The 22,500-nt window shown below is 34.0% G+C and overlaps 1 pseudogene; it reads right to left on the bottom strand.

Annotated features, from left to right (window-relative positions):
• The window catches only part of LOC135224016 (sialate:O-sulfotransferase 1-like), a 26,461-nt pseudogene extending 6,863 nt beyond the window's left edge, over positions 1-19,598 (bottom strand).
• Positions 19,599-22,500: the final 2,902 nt, after the last annotated feature.

Raw genomic sequence — 22,500 nt, 5'->3', positions numbered from 1 at the left:
AGGAATTGTGTTTAACTAATAATTGATAGGAACTGTGGTTTAAATAATAACCGATGGTTGTGAAGGTTTGGTAAAAACTGTTGGTTACAGTGATTTTGAGTGAAAACATTTACATTTCACTTATAAATATTTTGAATTTGATAATAAATTTTTGTATTTAAAATTTTTATAAGTGTTTTTAATTATTACACCAGTATAATTATATTTGATTATGACTATATTGATGATAGGTAGAGACATAGAGTGGTAACTTGGGATTTGCTTTCCTTCAAGTAACCTGAAGTGACTTAGAACCAGGGAAGTACTTAGACTTCTGAAATCAGGGAAATACTTAGAGTTTTAAAGTTGTTGATGGAGTGATGCCCTTTGATTAATTTAATTACTACAAGATTACCTCACACCTGTTTTTGATGAACTTAGTCTGATTTTCTGCAATACTGGTAAGTGTTAAGGGATCACTGTTGCCTTTAGTGTATTCAGTCGTTTAAACGTGTTATGAGGGTTCAGGTGTCTGGCTTTTTGTGAGGTAATATTTGATAAATGGTAACCAGATTCTTGGCACTTCGTCACAATATATATATATATATATATATATATATATATATATATATATATATATATTGTGACGAAGTGCCAAGAATCTGGTGACTACACTTACCATTCATTAATTGTTACCTCATAACAGCCAGACACCTGAACTTTCATTACAGGTACTAAAACGACTGATTACTCTAAAGGCAACAGTGATCCCTTAACAACTTACCAGTATTGCAGAAATCAGACTAAGTTCATCAAAACAGGTGTGAGGTAATCTTGTAAGTAATTGAATTAATCAAAGGGCATCACTCCAGCAACAACTTAAAAAGTCTAAGTATTTCCCTGATTTTCATAAGTCTAAGTACTTCCCTGGTTCTAAATCACTTCAAGTAAATTGAAGGAAAACGGATCAATTACCTCTCTAGTTTCTACCTAATCAAATCCTATAGATATACTGGTTTAAAGAAACACTTATAAAAAATTTAAAATACAACAATTTATTATTAAACTCAAAATTTATAATTGAAATTCACAATATCAGGGAAAATTACTGTTACTTGAAAACAAAGTAAAGTTTAATTATTTCTTGAATTAATTAAGTAAAATTAAATCAAAGTTAATATATCACAAAATTCAAGAAAATTAATTTAATCAAAATTCAAAAGTGTTAGGCAATACTTAAAATTTGAAATTAATTCACAAGTGCTAAACAATAATAAAACTTGAAAAGAATTCTAAGTAAATGCAAATTAATTCACAAGTGTTAAATTCAATTAAATGTGCAACAATTAAGTAATGAAAATAACTAAGTTAATTAAATTGTGAATGTAAATGAAAACACAGAAAAATGTGGAAAATACCAAAATTGTAAAAAGCACCAATCACACAGAATATAGAATAAAAAAACACATGCTTCAATAATAAAAATGAATAAATGCAAAAAACAAAAATCACTTCAAATGAAACAAAACACAAAAATTTGCAATGTGTAAAAATGTAAATTTCACCAAACCATTGTAACTATTAGTTATTAATTGCAACTAATAAAAATATAACACACTTTACCTTGGTATACCAACTTCTTTCTTCAAAAAATTCACCAATTCACACTATTTCTCAAATGAAAATGAAAGGCGCCGTTACACTTGTACAATGTTTGTTCAGATTCCACAAAAAGCACTAAATAATACTAAATAACTCTAAGAAATATCAAATCTGAAATCTACAAGTTACGAGTGACCAATTTACGTTACGTTAATATAATCTCAAGTATGTCGAAGGAGAGAGAAAGAGAGAAATGAGAGTCTGAAGCTATGCGGTTCTAAGTTACAATGAAAAAACTCTTCCTTACGAAAGCTGGACAGTGGAGATGACACAAAACGTTTGGGCATGAGGAAGATGATACAATGTTTCTAGAAACTTTGAATATGATGCAACTTCACAGAAAAATCGTGAAATCTACATGTGGTTTCGGCAAAGATGTACGAGTATGAAACGAGTTTATGGAAGAGTCATGTACTAGTATGGCTCAACAAAGACACGTATTCGATCGAGAGCAAAAGTCCCTATCAGACGTGATGACAGGAATCCCAAACACGACGGAGACCTCTAATCAAACGTGTTGACAGGTTAGGAAAGCAAAGCAGAAACTTCGAGGTCTCTTATTGAAAGGCGTTGACATAATAGGGAAATAATTCTAGTTTCGAACGGACAAAGATAATCTCTCTCTTCTTTACATTCTATGTTATATACTCTTTTACATTATTTTTTGTTTTTAGAAATCTGAACACACATTTTTAAGGGGACATCCGCTATGGCGGATGACATGTCCAACTTGAAAAATAAAAAATCGAGTTATTACTTGTATCTATGCAGAAAAACATGCCGTGCATGCTTTACAGAAGTTTCAGCCAATTATTTTTCACAAATAATGAAGATATAGCGGTTTTTAAATGATGACGATCATCGTAACTGCGTCGTCTGTATGACTTGAGTTTGACAGAATCGTTTTTGCGTGTTTATTTTTGCATGTATACAGCGATTTTTAAGATTTTTTTCGAAATTCTCATACATCTGGTAGCAATGAAAGGTACTGTGACACTGGGTGAGAAGCGAGCTGCTCAGAGCGGTTATTTATAGGCGAGCGAGACTCGGAGAATGACTCAGTTTACGCACACGACGTCAAAGCAGTTACACGCACGTAGGCACTTGCGTTGGTTACTAGCTATTTGCGTTGTTTTTTATAATTTCTTCTTAGTGAACTTATAGCAATGCCGAAGTTTACCTAAGATCAAGAAGGCTACTCAGCAACTATGGCTAGCAAATTAGCGATGGCCAGGAGTGTGCTGAAAGAAAAACACGTAAAATTATTTGTTTTCAGCTGCCCTCATTGTCTCATGTCTCGCTGTCAACATCATTATCTGGTGTCACGCTGAGGTACTAACACCACTTTTAGGGGTAGGACCACGGTCCTTGATGTAGAAATCAACTATAAAAGTACAAATAAAGTAATTATAATAATGTTGTTTTGACTTTTATAAGAAAAAAGCGAAAATTTACATAGCAAATCTTTGGGAACTCATAACTCAAAAACATACTTATGCGCATGTCGGTAACCATTACTCGGTTTTTATTTATTATCCAATTTTAGAGAGAAAGATATCATTGGAAAGAGGAACAAAAATCCCATAATTCTGTGTGACAGAATTTTGATATCTTTTTTTTTTTTTTTTTTAGAGTTTTTTGAGTGTCTAGACTAAAAAAAAAAAAAAAAATTAATAAAAAAAATAAAAAAATAAAATAAAAAATCAAATTCTATAAATAACAGCTCTGAGCAGCTCGCTTCTCACCCAGTGTCACACTACCTTTCATTGCTATCAGATGTATGAGAATTTCGAAAAGAACTTAAAAAATCGCTGTATATATGCCAAAAATAAACACGCAAAAACGATTCTGTCAAAACTCAAGTCATACAGACGACGCAGTTACGATGACGTCATCATTTAAAACAGCTATATCTTCATTATTTGTGAAAATAATTGGCTGAAACTTCTGGAAAGCATGCACGGCATGTTTTGCATAGATACAAGTAATAACTCGATTTTTTATTTTTTCAAGTTGACATGTCCACCGCCATAGCGGACGGTCCCCTTCAACAACTCTTGAGCCAATTCTAACTCATCTTTCATCAGTTATTCTACCAGAGTCTATCAATGATTCCATTGCAATACCAATCTTATTTGTGCCTTTACCATACTATTAAACACATAACCACCACATGCCACTGCTAAAGCGCTCCACTGTGCCTTAGTAAATCAGAGTGGTTTCAGATAAAACTTGGATGGAAGGGGCTGCTAAAAATTCCTGAACCGACTTGAACTGAGTCATTTTCCTCTAAGTTATCAACTTACAATTCAATACAATGAATGCAAAACAAAAACTATATGGTCACTCTCCTAACAAAATATACCCCTAACACCACCTGTATATACTAGAGGATAATGAAATCTGTTTTCCCGGGTCTCTGGGCACTTGTGACGAAGTGCCAAGTATCTGGTGACTACACTTACCATTCATTAATGTTACCTCACAACAGCCAGACACCTGAACCTTCATTACAGGTACTAAACGACTGATTACTCTAAAGGCAACAGTGATCCCTTAACAACTTACCATTATTGCAGAAAATCATACTAAATTCATCAAAACAGGTGTGAGGTAATCTTGTAAGTAATTGAATTAATCAAAGGGCATCACTCCAGCAACTAGAAAGTCTAAGTATTTCCCTGATTTCATAAGTCTAAGTACTTCCCTGGTTCTAACTCATTTCAAGTAAATTGAAGGTAAACAGATCAATTACCCCTCTATGTTTCTACCTAATCAAATCCTATAGATATACTGGTTTAAAGAAACTTATAAAAAATTTAAAATACAAAAATTTATTATTAGACTCAAATTTATAATTGTAAATTCCCAATCTCAGGGAAAATTAATGTTACTTGAAAAACAAAGTAAAGTTTAATAAATTCTTGAATCAATTAAGTAGAATTAAATCAAAATTAATATATCACAAAATTCAAGAAAATTAATTTAATCAAATTCAAAAGTGTTAGGCAATACTTAAATTTTGAAATAAATTCACAAGTGCTGAACAATAATAAAACTTGAAAAGATTTCTAAGTAAATGCAAATTAATTCACAAGTGTTAAATTCAATTAAATGTGCTACAAATAAGTAATGAAAATAGCTAAGTTAATTAAATTGTGAATGTAAATGAAAACACAGAAAAATTTGGAAAATACCAAAATTGTAAAAGCACCAATCACATAGAATATAAAATAAAAACACCAATTCATAAGAAAAATTAATAAATTCAAAAACAAAAATCACTTCAAATGAAACAAACACAAAATTTGCAATGTGTAAAAATGTAAATTTCACCAAACCATTGTAACTATTAGTTATTAATTGCAACTAATAAAATATAAAACACTTTACCTTGGTATACCAACTTCTTTCTTCAAAAAATTCACCAATTCACACTATTTCTCAAATGAAAATGAAAGGCTCCGTTACACTTGTACAATGTTTGTTCAGATTCCTACAAAAAGCACTAAATAATACTAAATACTCTAAGAAATATCAAATCTGAAATCTACAAATTACGAGTGATCAATTTACATTACGTTAATATAATCTCAAGTATGTTGAGGGAGAGAGAAAGAGAGAATGAGAGTCTGAACGCTATGCGGTTCTAAGTTACAATGAAAAACTCTTCCTTACGAAAAGCGGACAGTGGGGATGGCACAAAACGTTTTGGGCATGAGAAAGATGATACAATGCTTCTAGAAAAACTTCGAATATATATATATATATATATATATATATATATATATATATATATATAATATATATATATATATATATATATATATATAATATATATATATATATATATATATATATATATATATATATATATATATATATATATATATATATATATGTATATACGTATATATATCGTGGCCGGCAATTCCATGCAGGACAATTCATCACATGATAATTAAGCTTGGAGACAATTCAGCGCATGACGATTCATCGCAAGGACTATTCTGCGTAAAGACAATTTGGTCGAAATATTTGGCGAAATAAAGCTAAACTATTGAAAATTAAGAAAAACAGTGATCAAATTAGTTTTTTTTATCATTTTTGAAATGAAGAAAAGGAAATATGATATTTATTGAAATAAGATACTGAAAATTATACTAATTACTTTTTTATTTGGCGACAGAAAACAAAACTTTACTTGTAGTTTAAAGTAATGGTAATAATCAAACATTGTTTACACTTTCAACCATCGAACAATTTACGGTTGTTATTAATGCTTTAACAACAAGTGTGATCACATTCTATTTCGCTATCGTTAAGATAGAAAACTTCGTAATGAAAAAGAGTCCTGGTGATGTACACAAGACATTCATTTGGCTTCCTGACTGTGTAAATGAAAAATTCATTTAATGCGGCAAAATGGAGAAAGTCAGCTTCATCCCTATCTTAAGAAATGAACCACAAAACCATGCACGGTCTTCTCTCTGTTGTTGAGTGATGTTGTTGTTGCTGATAACAGAAAATGGCTTGATACCAGATTTTTTCAGCTCACGATATACAGCACTATAACTTCTCTTCTTTCCCCTTTTGTTTCTAGTTCGATGGATTGACCGAATCCGGGCTATAACCTTCAGAGAAGCCAGGGATCTGGCGCATCCTTCATTTCACTTTCCTGGATAGCTAAATATATTAAAGAGATGAATCCTTTGTTGAAAGAAACTGGAACAAAATCTATGACTGTCATCGCGAATTTTCGCAAAAACTTTCTTGGCCTACCCACTGCCTCATCTATGATGTCTTTTGACTTCTGAGAAAGGACTTCAGGTCTTCCAAGATTCTCACTCTTTTCGCGATGACTGTCATATAGATTTTTGTTCAACAATTTCTTTTAACAAAGTATTCATCTCTTTTAATGTATTTAGCTATCCAGGAAAGTGAAATGAAGGATATAGCCCGGATTCGGTCAATCCATCTGATATCCTCCGAGTTGGTAGCCATGGCTGTATCTAACTCCGTCACTCAGTCTGAAAATACAAGAAATGTAAAATGAAAAATAGCTTAATAGAAACTTAAGATAATGCTCTTGGAGACAGGCTATAGCAGAAAATTTCATAACTTTCCATTTGTTTCTGTGGAGGGGGAGCTCTAATTTCGAAACACCCGGTTTATGTATATATATATTAATATATATATATATATATATATATATATATATATATATATATATATATATATATATATATATATATATATCATATCATTTCGTGATTTCATATACATATATCGAGCTACAATGTCCTTTTAAGGGGCCGGCCGGAACCTCTATATACAGTGGTATAGGGCGAAAAATGCAAAGTCAGAAAAAATTCATGGAGCTCATATGGCAATTGAGAATACGTATACGAAATATTTCGTCAAAATTCCTCTTACTTTCGTATTACAAGGTAATTAGTAAACATAACTCAATAAGCCTAAAACATTCATCCGTACAAGAAAATGCAATATTTCTTCTGTTATCGTAAATTTTGATAATTATTGGCAAAGAAATTGTGAGAAATGGCATCTGTAGAGATTTCGTGGCTCGCAGACGCAGAAGCGAGTATCTGGTTCAACCATGAATCAGTACGACCATAGACATCAAGTAGATTACACGTTCGAGTTTCACCTCGTGACTTTCGCTTGCTTTCACGTATGTTTAGGTATGTTTCGGCAAGAAGTTCATCATGCCAATGAGGAAAGACAAGGAAACATCTCGCTAACATACAGACGAAGAAAAAATCGCTCAAGCATTATTACAGAATATCATAATATACGCGTAGTTAGTGAAGAGAGAGGGGAGGGTTGCTTAGTAACGCCCCCTTCTTGCCTGACAGCACACGTCACTCTATGCCCAAGGCTCGTATCTTTGAGCAAAGAGATCTCCATTTATGATAAATAACATAGTTTTGGTTTTTTAATACCCAAAATGGACTATGAAATTCATAATAATCATGATTTATTAAATTGTCTTTGTAAAAAGAGAGTACATCTTCGAGTTTCACCTCTGACATTCTCTTGCATTATGTTTGTTTATCTTTGTTTCGGCAAGAATGTCATCATGCGAAAGAGGAAAATACAAGGAAAACATCTCGCTAACATACAGAAGAAGAAAATTCGCTGTAATAAGCAGAGTTAGTGAAGGGGAGAGAGGGGGTTACGTAGGAAGGAGTGCCCCATCTTGCCTCAAGGCGCTGAATGGCCTTTGATGCCCCAGTGCTTGGCTTAATGCCTAAATCCTATATTCAATTCAATTCAATTCAACCCATCTTGCCTCAAGCAGTGCCCCAGGCTACGATATATGAGCAAAGGGATCATCATTTATGATTAAATTATGATAAATAAAATATTTTTTGTTTGGTTTATTAATACACAAAAAAGAAATATACATTCATAATAATCATTATTTATTAACATTGTCTTTATAGAAATACGAAGGAAATCTTTGAACGCCCGTATCTCAAAACTATACTTATTGACCTTCAATGTCTATCTCCTCACTTAGTTTTAAAGCTATAACATTGGAATTTGGTATATAACTCAGAAAGACATTATAGAACAATCAAATAGAGCCCTTTTTAACAATTTTTGTTTCGTCTTTTTTTTATACATTTTTTTCTCGTGATTTATAGGGTTTATTTTTTTACCATATTGAAAAATTCATATCTAGCAAAAAAATGACTTTTAGAAAAAAAAACTCTCCATTTGATTGGAGGTCTACATCAGGTCTATATATGGTAGTAATCCCAGGTCTTAATATTAAATATCAAGGGAGGAGATAGAATTTGAAAAGTGGTTATTTTCGGGATAAATCGCCCTGGCGTCACAAAACCGAAGGTCAGAGGCGAAAATCATATGCGGTTTGGAGATGTCCCAAGTCACCTTATTAAGTGGTATGAATGTCAAAGTCCTGTCGTTAAAAACGGCATTAGCCGGCCGGCCCCCTTAATATCTAATTCGCTCTACATCGGAATTAATATATTTTTCATAATGCTTAACCGAAGGGGAATTTTTTCTCGATAATAGATTTGCCTGGACCAGGGTGCGAACCTATGGATCCTTCAAACCCAGGAACGTCAGTGAAGCTTTACCTACTACACCAGCCTCTCGCGGTGCTGTAGTAGGTAAAGCTTCACTGACGTTCCTGGGTTTGAAAGGATCCATAGGTTCGCGCCCTGGTCCAGGCAAATCTATTATCGAGAAAAAATTCCCCTTCGGTTAAGCATATATGAAAATATATTAATTCCGAGGTAGAGCGAATTAGATATTAAAGGACATTGTAGCTCGATATATATATATATATATATATATATATATATATATATATATATATATATATATATATATATATATATACACACTATATTTCTATGCGTTTCTGGTTATATTCCCTTAGATTCCAGTACTCCTAAAAATTAATCTAAGATTCAAAATCATTAGATAAATGAACAGACGACGAATAATGAGAAAAAGGAAACCTGCATTCGTGACTGCTTCGCGTGCGACCTAAACTGACTGCAGATATACGCAAAGCATGAGTTTCTGATTCATTGTATTCACTAAACAAAATCAGCAGTGAGTCATAAGTCTAATGTCCTATCTTATCTTCATTTTGGACATGATGTTATATTGTTAGTTCTTTTGTTTTCATATTCATGGTTTCTACATAACTTCCCTCTCAAAGCCTAATTGTCTCATCTCATCCTCATTCTATACATGATAGTATATAGCTCTGTCTTTTGTTTTCATTGTTTATGTTGTCTGCTTACCCATAAACACAGAAGGTACTTTGGATTAAGCTTCGGGACGGTACGAAACATCTTTGGAGTCGGGTTGGCTGCCTCGAACCTCTCACTTATCCCAGTAAAGTTTGTTTGAACTGAGCGAGATTGCCGACTTCGAGCTCACTTAACGTGTCTAACGTATAATTAAGAAGACTGATTACTTCTTGCTTTCATAATGAGGGAGCCGTAAGCAAGAGTGGCGTTTTTACCATAACTTACCTCGTTATTAACCGACTTTGCATGAATGTTTCAGTTTTCTACTAAACAGTTTTCGTAAGAAAATATTTTCCTGGTTGTGTCCAACACATGAATAATTTTAATGTTTATACTTATTTTTTTATTTGATATTTGCTTAAAGATTCTTTTCTTTTTATTCTCATAATGGTCTTCTCTTCTCCTCTCTCTCCTCGCTTTAAAATTATATATATAATATAATATATATTATATATATATATAAATATATTATATATATTATATAATATTTATAGTATTATATATACAAATGAATAGTTACAAAAAAGAACCGCCCCGATTTAAATTATAGTCGTTTTTTAAGCCTTGATGACGAAATTCCCAAAGAGTGTGACATTAGGTGCGAGTATGACAAAATAAATTCAATTTAATTTGTTTAAAAGGCGTAAGCTTTAAGACAGTAGGATGCGGCCCGCCCAAAAAGTGGGTTTTTTGTTTCCTTTGACTCCATTTGAGGCCTCTTGATGGCCAAGGTTTGATATTGTCTTGATCATATTCAAAAAACCAGCTTTATGGAATGGAACCTACGAACGCTTTTTCCTATGGATCAGTTGAAAATAAACATCTTAGTTTTGATTTGAGTTTCATCATTTTGCCCACGTCGAACCCTGAACGTTAAGCAAAAAGAAAATAGAAAAAAAAAGAGGTTCAATGGAAAGAAAAATATTTATTCTACTCTTGACCTTGATCATGGTAAATCCGTGGATGACGCCATTAGTCCGTTTTTCCACTGCATTAATTTTATTTTACCAACGTTCTGTTGACGGTTTCAAAATATCATTTCATATACCTAATCCCCGAAACAAGGCAATATTATTGGAAGCCTCTTTGGAATTTTACGGATAACAATTTTCCTTCGGTAACTATTTTATTTTTGTATTTTTTATTAGTTTTTCTGTTGTCCATTGCACGAATAAGGACTAAAATATTTATGGCTTAGAAAATATTTAGCTATAAAATAATGCGTACACTTGCTTCACAAAGTCACTCGCCGCAGATACTTGAAGGTTTTACTGTCATTTGGGCTTTCAGTTTACCTCTCGGTCGTGCCTCAAAAACTCGAAGATCCGTGATATGGAAAAAGGTGAAAATTTACATTGTTTTCAAACTTGAATCGAGAGGATCTGTAGAAAGATTGAAGGAATGGTAAAACCCCATTCTGGTTTGGATTAAAAAATAACTATATATTATTATTTTCCATTGCTGGTGTAAGCAACCGGTTAAATATTAACCATAAAATCCTGTAATATACGTTACGAGTTCAGTTGATAACTACTATTTTAAAAATGAAAAGTGGGATTCCCCTTTTGGGCCAACTTTAAAACCAGGTAATCCTTTTGCAATAATTGTGTACAAATCAGCCTTTTATTAACCGATGCATTAACAAGTCTAGTTTTCGATTACGTACGAAACAAGAGTTCATTGCTTCACGCAATAAACAGTATCACTTACTGGTGAATTTTTCTTGTTAATGGGATTAGAGGAACTATTAATAAAAAAAAAACAAAAAATTCCTTTTATACAGAAAAATAAAACATTTTCCATTATGAAACATAAATGACCATTTTTTATTTTATGTAAACATAAGAAAAAAACCCTGATCTTAACTGGCTAAAAAGTTTTTGATTAAGACAACAGAAAAGAAAGTAATTAAGGAGATCCATATATGGCCTATCTGTTTACAGGCTGTAGGTTACGGCCAAGGCCATTATAGACGGAAGGTTGTAAATAAAGAGATGGAAAATGACCACCACATTACTTGTCGACTAATTTAAATTGCGTGGTTCCATCGTTTTGGTAAGGTTCCCACTCAACAACACTACACCAGCACTGCCTCGCAGCTCACCACAAGCACATAGCTCAAGATCCCCATCCCCCCTTCCTACAAAGAATCAAACATGAAAGGGCAAATCAAAGAGGGTAAAAAATCATGCTATAAAGTAAAGAGATGGTTGTTTTTGGTTTTATGATTTAGCAAGCTTTGTGCCAGCACGGGCAGAAAATAAATAAACAAACCCGTATTCAGTAAGACATAGAAGAGAGAGAAGAGAGAATAATAAATAACAAAAAACACGGTGCAGTAAAGACAGAGTTGTTGAAAGAGAACGAAGAAGAGAAAGAGAGAGTGAATGAATGCCGTGAGTTTTACGAAGGGACATCCAAGAAAGGCGATGGCTGCGAGGGTAAAGAGAGAGAGAGCGAGAGAGAGAAGAGGAAGAGGCGCAGAGAGAGAGAGAGCGAACGAATTGGTTTTCGTGGGTGGATTCAAAATCGCTACGGCGGCTGTGTTATAGACACTTACTTCTTATTCCATAGCGATCGCCCTCTTTAACCTCTCAATAACCGAGGTTAGACTATGCTGGAAGTCAGAAACGCAAAATATCTTATATCTTTATCCAGTTAATCCCCCTTTTTGTCCCTTCTTGCTATGCTTTTGTGTAGATCTTTTCAGCAGCGTGGCTTGAGTCTTATTGTATGGAAAACACTGATGCAATCATTTCCTTTAAAAACTTGCTAGTATATACTACATGGAGGTATTTTGTTTAACTTTTTTAATGTCATTGTTTTGACACTAATCTTTATAAACTCCAAAGTATCTGCGCTCTGTAAGAGATGATACTAAAGTTCTGTTTTTATAAAAAATTTACCTCCCGTTTTGTTTTGCAATAGTCATAGTTTTGGAAGATATTTTCTTTTCTTCGTTGTGCTACCCTGCAATTGTAATAAGAGCTGTTTTGATAATTAAGCTTTTTTTATTATACAGCTTACTGTTGTAAACAACTCTGGTTATTTATTATCATTAATAATTAGTTATTAATTTTCTTATTATCATTATTTTTTTTTTTTTTTTTGGGGGACTGGCTCTATCACATGTCCTCCAATTCCGACTGGGGTGGTATTTATAGTGGTTTGGGTGGTTCCGGGTTGCATCCTGCCGTCCTTATGGGAAAGCCCATCACTTTTCTTTTACTATGTGTGCCGTTTTCTTCGGATCACACTTTTCTGCATGAGTCCCTGGAGGCTACTTCAGTCCTCTAGTTTGTTTTTCCTAGATTTCCTTTTTCAGGATTCTTGGGATCGGGTGCCTAGTGCTCCTATTGATTATGGGTTACGATTTCCACTTGGCATATCCCATATCCTTCTTATTTTCTATTTTCAGATCTTGATACTTATACCATTTTTTTTTTCCCTCTCTTTGCTCTTTCAACTCTGGTGTCCCATGGTATTGCAAGCATCAATGCGTGAATACTTTTCTTCTTGACTTTGTCAATCAACGTCACGTCTGGTCTGTTTTTGTGGCACGTATCCCCACCCTATCCGTTTTCTGAGATACCCAAATAGTCCCAGAGGAAATCTTGTGCCTGATCGTTTTCTATCACACTCCTTCAGGTTTGGTGCTGCGTACCACTTACTACTGCAACGGTTATCTTGATGTTTTGTTCTTGCACAGGCTCCAGTTGGAGGGTGGCTTTTTGCCCACTGAATCATGGCCTCTTTTTGTAACTGGTTTTTCCGTGTCAAGTGTCCGGCATTTCCACTTTGCTATGTGGTTTTTAATGGGTTTCATTTTTTTTCGTATTACACATTCCTACATATGGGAGAGATGTTATTTCCGCGTGCTATCGTTCTTTGAACATATCTGGTTTCTTATGGCCTGATCTTAGTGCCGCTGTTCAGTCATTCCTTCAGGTTTCCTTCATTTAGCTCTCCCCTCAGTAGCCATTGCCAATTGTCCATCGTGCTTGGCTAGTTCTTTGTGTCTGGTCTCCATGTATTGTCCTCGTAGCATTGGTTTGTTGTGCCAGTACTCCTGTTTCTGTCACTGTCATTCTCCTGTCTCTGTATATTTCTGGGTCTTCGTCCTACCTTTTATTAGTCCTTCTTCCCATACACTCTTTAGCCACTTAAGCCACTCGTCTTCACTGGCTTTCAAGATATTGCCCTCCATGCTCTTTTTTTTGTTTCGATGTTGAACGCAGTCCTCTATACGTTATAGGTCCAGTCCGCCTCCCTTCCTTTCCTTCGTGTTATTGTATAGTCTGTGCCGTATTTGGGGCCTTCTTGGGTGTAGTGCTTTGTGTAGATTGTCATATGTTTCCTGGGTTTTCTGATCTTATGCTGCGGAGTTTCTGCCTTCGTCCATTTCCACTTGTTCCCTGCGCTGTATCTGATTACTTGGCACTGCCCCATGTGTTTTTATGGCCTTTTAGATCAATATTTCCGGCGTTGAGTTTTGGGGGGAAGGGAACTTAAGTATCGCCTTGAGTTCCTGCATATATTCGTTTCCTGATCGTGTCCTTCCATCTCGTTGTGTTTTTATATCCCCCTCCTTACCCATTATTCCCAGGTATTTTGTGGGGTACCCTGTCTCATCTATGTGTTTTTGATGTTTCTGCTCCCATCTGGTAGCTTTATCCCTTTCAGTTTTCTTGTTACTTTGTCCCTTTTTGTATGTTTGACTAAGGCGCCGTTTTTTCTTTATTCCCAAACTCCATCCTGAGGTCCCCAGATACAATCCTTACAGTCTGGATTAGGTATCTATTTCCTTGATGCTCTTAACCATAAGACAGCTTGAATGTCGTCCATGAACATCAGATGGTTTGATTTCTGTTAGTCCTTTCTTTTCTTTTCTTGAGTTTGGGGACCCTCGGCATCCATTATTTTTATTATTATTATTATCATTAATTATTATTATTAGTTAATTATTCTTGAGTTATTATGTTATTATTATTCTATTATTATTATTATTATTTATTAATTTATTATTTTATTATTATTATCATTCCAATGAAATTTATTTTTATCTAATTAACATAATTGAATTCGTAACTTACTTGTCCATACCTGGACAATGAAACAGATTCGGTTTAAATTGATATGTTTATATTTCTCCATATTATTCTCCTTGTGATTCTTTGTGACATACTTAAAAGAATGAATCAAGAGTGTAAAAATGCATAGGAAATTTTTTTCAAGACGTGAAGTTAAAATAAATATTGAAAAGACTTAGAGTTGCAACATTGATTCTCGAATTTGGTAATTATTGTCCTCTTGACTGAACACTTATTTCCAGTTTTAAAAACCACTTTTTCGAAATAATAATAATAATAATAATAATTAATAATAATAATAAAATAATAATAATAATAATAATAATCAATAATTAATAACTAATAATTAATAATCTAATAATAATAACTAATACATTATGTTTATCTCAATGCATTTCAGTCAGAAACTGAAAAATTCTTTTGGGGGGGGGGGAAGACGTGAAAATTGGTTATCCTACCCACCGGGCCGGAGATTTTACGTTTTTTTTTTGTCTTTTTTTTAAGAAAACGAAAAAACTTCTTCCCTAGAAATGCTAACTATTTTCAAAACTATTTTCTAAGAGGAGGAAAGGAAAGTATCTTAGAAACTGAGGAAATATGCTACAAGCTTTAGTATCAATCTTTAATGAGATTCAATGAAACCAAAGTTTTATGACATTAATACCTTATTTTTAGAATATTAATACCGAAAGGAAAAATAAAAATGATTCTACAAACCTCGAATTATTCCCTGTCTTCAGAAATTTAACTATTACCAAACAAAAGAGTAATTTACCTTCAAGTTCCTATCTTTGGTAGTTTTTCCCGTCGTTAAACGTGATAATTTTGTCCTCTAAAAAATCTCGATTCGCCAAATCCAAAATAATTTTATGGTGGCTGCATTGCCAACGTTGCGTGTAAAAGATAAATATCGTATTCCTTTCGAACTGTTATCAGAGTAAATTTTGTCGTAATTGCTCCTACTTTCTTTAAATAAAAAGTTGAAAAGGGTTTCTATAAAAAGAAAATTTTGAAGAACTCTCCTCCTGAAATCCGGTTAATAAGCTTTAGTGTTCAATATTATTGTTATATCAAAAACATCTTTATTATTAAATTAAAATAAATTTTAGATACGATTTTGTTTTTGTTTGTTTTGTTTTGTCCAAATATTTTTTGCGTTTTACGAGTGGGATTTCTACAACGATTTTGACCAAAGGTTAGCATCGAATAAATAACACGAAATTATTGGGACTTCGTTGAGATATAAATGTAACTTTTGGAGAGGTGGGAGCTTTTGATTGACTGGGGGGAACGGGGAACAGGGTTTCCAGGGCTCTTACTCAAGCCTTAGAGGAGATTTGCAGTTTGTCCTCCGGGACGCTCTTTTTTGTTGGTTTCTAATTGTTCATGATGCTGGATATCAACTCTTTCAAACGAAATGAATCGTTCTAATACCTAAGACTAATAATTCACGACCCACTTTCATCATGGCCTATAAACCTTTTTAACCCTTTTATTCATCAAAATACTTAATTTCTGGATGCATTGGGTTGTAAAAATTAGCTTAACCATGCTAATAACATCTATTTGAAAAAATAAAAAGAGGCTGCGAATTAAAAAGTAGGTATGCATGCTGAAATGTTTCCCTCACCACTTAAAAGAAAAAATAAAATGTCTTTGTCGACGTTTTTTAAGTAAAAAAAAAAAAAAAAAAAAAAAAAAAAAAAAAAAAAAAAAAAAAAAAAAACCGACCAAGGTATTTCAGCCCTGGAATAAACAATATAAATTAAGTTCTTATTTCTATTAAAAAAGACTTATATAACAAACAGTTTTGATGCTTCTTTTGATCAAACATCTAACAAGACTGGCAAGAAATGTTTTACTTAAACGAAATGAAAGAGGTTACTCTTCAAATATCTGTTTTATCTCGGTTTTTCCTATTGTATTAAGTTATTGTACTGTATAAAAAATTTATTTAAATAAAGTGGTAAACCCTTGTAATTTTGGAGTATTGCGGTTAAGGGAGTATTAACTGTTTTCTCATCTTTAAAAAATAGTTTTTTATCATTTTCCTTCGGGTTTTGCAGGGTTTATTCTTAAGTTCAATTATTTAACCATCGATCCAGAATGATTTAATTACTTTATCCAAGCTAGTATGTGTCCCACAATGTAGGCAATTACTAAAAGTTGTTTGCAACAAACTTTTTTGCCTTTTTAACTTTACTTCCATGCTGCCTCATTTCTTTCCATCTCGGCTTGTCCAAGCCACTTCCAACTACCTCTTTTTCACTGTCTTCAACGCTGAATAGTTCGAAAAGTTGCCCGGTGGCTTGCTTTTTTTTAGGTATAGCTGAAATAAATATTTTGATTCCGCTTTTTCTAATGCAGCAACTGAGCACATTCCTCCTACAAATAAGCGTTCCCGAAATAAAGTTTATAACCGTTGGACAGAAAGAAAACAATTGAATTTAGCATATGTTCGAATACTTCTCCTTTAGGCGTTTAGGAACATAGCATTAATTATTTATTTAATTCCTCTTGAGTCTTACTTTCAGCATACAACATCAGTTATTATTATTCTTATTATTATTATTATTTTAATTAGTTATTATTTATTATTATTATTATTATTATTATTATTATTATTTATTATTATTTTATTTCTGTCCTATCACAGTCATCTTATTCTTATTCGACCTGGGTGGTTTCTATACAGTGTTTGGGTTCTGGTTAGGTTTCAAATCTTGCCTCATTATGGAGTCCATCACTTTTTCTCACTATGTGGTGCAGTTTCTAGGAGCGCACTCTTCTCGCATGAGTCCTGGAGCTTACTTTCGGCATCTAGTTTTTTTCAACAGGTTCCTTTTCAGGGATCTTGTGATCGTGCCAAGTTGTTTCCTCTGATTATGGGGCACAGTTTCCCACTGGCTATCCGCATCCCAATCCATCCTTATTTCTAGTTTGCAGGTCCGCTGATACTTATCAATCTTTTTTTCTCCTCTTTCACTTTCTACTTACTGGTGTCCCCATGGTAATGGCGACATCAGTGACTGATGATACTTCTTGATTTTATTGTCAATCAACGTCACGTCTGGTCCTATCTGTTCTGATACCCTAGTCCCTCTCATAGGATCTTTGCTTGATCGTGTTTGTATTACTCCTTCAGGTTTCTTTGTTTGTTCTTGTTCAACTTGTTTACTCTGCAAGGTAAAATAGCTGGTTTTTTGTTTCATTTTCTTGCACAAGGCCTCCTCAGTGGAGGACTTTTGCTAAAAAAAAGAACTGAATCGGGGTGCCCTCTTTTTTGTTTTGTACTGGTTCTATCCAAGTGCCGGACATTTCTCCTTGCAATGTGGTTTATGGTCTCTTTTTCATATTATACTTCCCGCATATGGGTGAGATTTGTTAGTTTCCATCTGTCCGTTCTTTGGCCTATATCAGGTTTCTTAAGGCTTGGTTCTTGTGCCGCTGTTTATCAATTCCCATTCCTGTTTTCCTTATTTAGCTCTCCCCTCTGTCAATCATTGCCATGTTTATCATGCAGGGGGGGGGGACTGGCCCAGTTCTTTAGTTTCTGTCGTCCATGTTCTGTCCTTGGCATTGGTTTTGTTGTTGCCATTCCTGTGTTCTGTTTGTCCATTCTCCTGTCTGTGATAAAGTATACGAATACCCGATTAATTTTTATTATTTTTTTTTTTGGTCTAGTTCACATTCCTCCAATCCGACTGGGTGGTACCTTATAGTGTGGGGTTTCCGGGTTTGCATCCTGCCCGAATCCTTAGGAGTCCACCACGTTTTCTTTACTATGTGCGACGTTTCTAGGATCACAGTCCTTCTGCATGAATCCTGGAGCATACTTCAGCCTCCTAGTTTTTTATTATTATTATTATTATTTATTTTATTATTATTATTATTATTATTTTGTATTATTATTATTAATTATTTATTATTATTATTATTATTATTATTATTATTAATTCATTCATTATTGTTTTAATAGGAGCAAACAATAATAAAAAAAAGAAAACAACAATAACTTCCGTTTTTTATTGTCGATTATATGTTTTTATTTTACCCACATTTATTGTATATATTTTCTCATAATTTTGTATAAGAAATTTATTTCTAGCTCTAATTTGACATCTAAAAATAATCTCGTTTTTTTTAAAATTTCATGTAAAAAAAACAAAAAAGTCTTGTGCTGTTGGCTTTTATATTAAAACTCTCAAACGAAGAAAACAATCTTCTAATTAAGGAGAAGTTTTGGGGACTTAGGGCTAAAGCCCTTGAACTTGCCAAATTAAAAAAAATAATACCGTTACCCAAATTTGCAAAACAGATCCCCATACGGTTTGGTGATGCCCACAGCAGTGGGTCACAATGAGAACCAACAGAGGCACCGAGAGAAAAGAGAAACGGATTTAGCTGAGCATGTCTTGGTATATACTGTTGCATAAAAGACAGACTAGGGGTGGATTCGTATTGGGGGTTGGAAAGATCATGCAATGTTTGTCGTGGAGTGAGGACACCGTTCAAGTAATTTATCGCAGTCTTCAAAATACGTATCCATTATGCCTTGTGCTGGTAGCGTGTAATTTTGCCATTGATTCTGATATAACTTCGTTTCGTGGGCATCATTAAAAAAAAAAATTATGGTTTTGTAACTGACTGCCGAACATGCGGTGTAACCGGTATATACGGGAATTCCTAAAATCATAACTAAAATATCCAATAATTGCAGGGTCCCGAAGTGCGAAGGAGTAAAGAACTTCTGTTTCATCGAAAAGAAACCGGAAAGGAACTTATAGGGACACTAAAAAGGAAACTGAACAGGAAACTTAAAAAGGAAAGTGAAAGGCGAACAAGGGAAACAACTGCAAAGGGAACTAAATTGGAAATTAAAGGCCAACTAAAAAAAAAAAAAACTAAAAAAACTTAATTGTTAATATTTTTCTATTTTCTAGAGTGTTTCCTAAATACTGGGTGAAATAGAAAATAATATTACACTTACTTGGTTTACAACTAACGACGTCCTGAACATGATGCCGATTGCATCTGCCCAAACCATCTTTGCAAAAATGTCGTTGGCATTTTGTTGCTAATGATTAATACGTTCCGGAGACCAGAGGGTGGCCGTTTTTAAATGCTCTTTAAATATACACCGTAATTTACCAAAGGTAAATTCAAACATATTACAGGATTCACCTTATGTTTTGTATGCAATATATGACTGCGCTTAAAAATGCCAGTGGTTATGGGTTGTTAAGTTGACGTCAGGCTTTGGTGAGAAAGAGAAGGAGAGAGAGAGAGTAGAAGAGAGATAGAGGAGAGAGAAGAGAGAGTGAGAAAAGAAAGTAAGTATCTATTTTTGTTCATTCCATTTGACATGTCTAAGACTCCCTTCACTCCCTACCATTGCGATTTCCTTTATTGTCTCCACAGGTTTTTGTTATTTTTTGGCGTAACAGAAAAGTTAATTTGGTTTTTTTCAAAACGATATTAACTACTTAACTACTGGAAACATTGTAAAAAAAGAAAGAAAGAAAGAGCGATTAAGAAAGAGTGAATTACTTTCGAAGGCATATAAACAACTATGGCACGGGGCAACGCCGATGCAGACAGCCCTAGGCATAGTGAGTGTTGTGAAGTTTCCTGAAGTGGAAGGAAAACGATGAACAAAAGCATAGTTTTTTCCCGGAGAGTTAAACTGAGCTAACCTAACATAGCATTAGACGTGGAGGTGAATAGCATACCCAAGTTACGATGGCGATTTGCGAGAAATAATGGAAAGAGGCATATGGAGCCTTTGTAACAATTGAAACACATGATCAGTACTTCTTCCATGGTATTTAATGGTGATTGGAGAAACAAAGGGCAACTATTTACCTAGGAGAATGGGCAACAGTTTGTTACCATCTTTGAGATCAGTCCCTGATGAATGAATATTTCCATTTCACAAAGGTATTCAATTACCCTCAGAAAAGAAACAAGGAGCAATTATTACTTTTAGTGAAAGTAACATGTCAACATTAATATAACATTAGCAATGATTGTTGTAGGATGGGCTAAACCATTAGAAGTACGCTTGATTTTGTGGCAAAATAAGAGAAGTGATCCAAATTTGCCTATCGTACGCTGTTAGATCACTTTCAGGTAACCCTGCTTCCACATTAATTTATGTCATATTCTGAAGCAATGGCTTTGTAAGGTTTGTTTACTGATATGTTTCTTTCCCCTATCCTGGCCAATTGATCTGGAATTCCCTATCCTGCCTCCAAATAATCCGTCCTGCCCTTTTCTCAGTTTTCTTTCAGTCTACTCTCGGTCCCTACAAATGGGAATTAGGTCTGACGTTTGAATTAGCCTTCTTAAAAAAATGGTAATCTTTCAAAGCCCTTCATGAATAATAAACAGTTTAATTTTCCTCAAAGGCTCCACACACATGACTTCTTTGTACGTTCCAAAACTTGTAATCAGGATTAATACTGAAAAAGTGAATATGGGCAAAATTATAATGGAAACTTTTCAAGGCCATAATCAGCTCAGAAGTCCTTAAGGATCCTACTATGAGATTCAGGGCCTCTGTAACAAACTGGTTTTTTTTCGCAATAACTTTTGTTTATCTATGCATTTCATAAATATAACGCTTATTCAGAATGCATATTAATTATCAACACATAATTTTTGAAGTGTAATTTCCGTGCCACTACGTAGGTTTGAATAAAGTTTGGTACTTATAATGTAAAAGTGACCTTTTTTAGAAACGGGCCCAACTTACTCAAGGAAAGGAAAGGTTTCGAACGCCACTCGTTACGTAACACTTATTGATGGCATTTCTTCCCGCGCTTTCTCGATGGATGATTGGCTATTCTGTTAACGAAGGCTAAACCTCTCTGGCAACCAATGAACATACAAATTTAAATACAAGCAAAGCAGTACCCGACAACCTTTATTAACTCTGGAAACGTCCCCCACTGTGAACTGTCATAAATGAACAAACCCCAACAAAATAATGTTAATAAATACAAAACACACTTCGAGTGTTTAGTCTAAGACGTCCCCAAAATAAGTTTCCAAAGAAAATTACAGTCTACTTTATAGGTCACGAATCATATTGAACAAGATGTAGGGAAATAGTTGGTAATTACCAAAAACATAGTAGACAAGCTTGATTTGATAACTGCTTATATGTCCAATTGTCAAGCAATTTTTATTTAATTGGCTATCTCACCTATTTTACTGAACAAAAATAGCCGGTACCGTATTTATTGGCTTTAAAAACCTTCACCAAAAACATTATCGTCAAAAGAATGGTGACTTTCATGAGTGCTCCACCCACTTTGTCCGCCTCGTTTATAATTCAGGATTACCACCAATGGGCCAATTGTTGAATTATTAGAAAATTTAACTTCTGGCTATAAAAACTAATTTCTCAGAGTAGTTTGTAAGAAGTGCTAAATGATCCTCAAGGATCCCAGCAGTTTGGTCTATAACACGTTTAATTCATGTATATTACTGCTATGCTGTTGCGGCACTACTGCTGCAGTATATTACTTACTACGCTAGCAATCCTGATACCTCACCCCACATCTATGTATCGGTTCCGCCATTCATAAAGTCCTTTGGGGTTTCAGAGCCGATGGCAATTTTCGGTTCTGGTGGATGGGCCGGGGCAACATTTAGTCAAAAGGCGTTTGTTTTACCTTTGCTTACGTAATGAATGTTTTTTCGACTCTTAGGTTGGCTCGTAATCATTGGCCTGATGGCGTCGGCTAGAGCATTTTTACTCTATAAAATTAAAACTATTCGGGTTTTAGGTTATTGATAACATGCTGGACAAAAATTTGTGTGTGGTTGGTAAAATATACATATGTCAACTTTTCAGCTGCATCCGATGCTTTGACAAGGAGCAAAGTCCAAAAACCGTGTTACAGAGACCCTGAATCTCATAGTAATGCTAGTGGTTACCC

The sequence above is a fragment of the Macrobrachium nipponense genome, chromosome 10 (assembly GCF_015104395.2).
Source record: "Macrobrachium nipponense isolate FS-2020 chromosome 10, ASM1510439v2, whole genome shotgun sequence".
Classification (NCBI taxonomy): domain Eukaryota; kingdom Metazoa; phylum Arthropoda; class Malacostraca; order Decapoda; family Palaemonidae; genus Macrobrachium; species Macrobrachium nipponense.
This window is presented reverse-complemented; position numbering and strand designations above follow the sequence as displayed.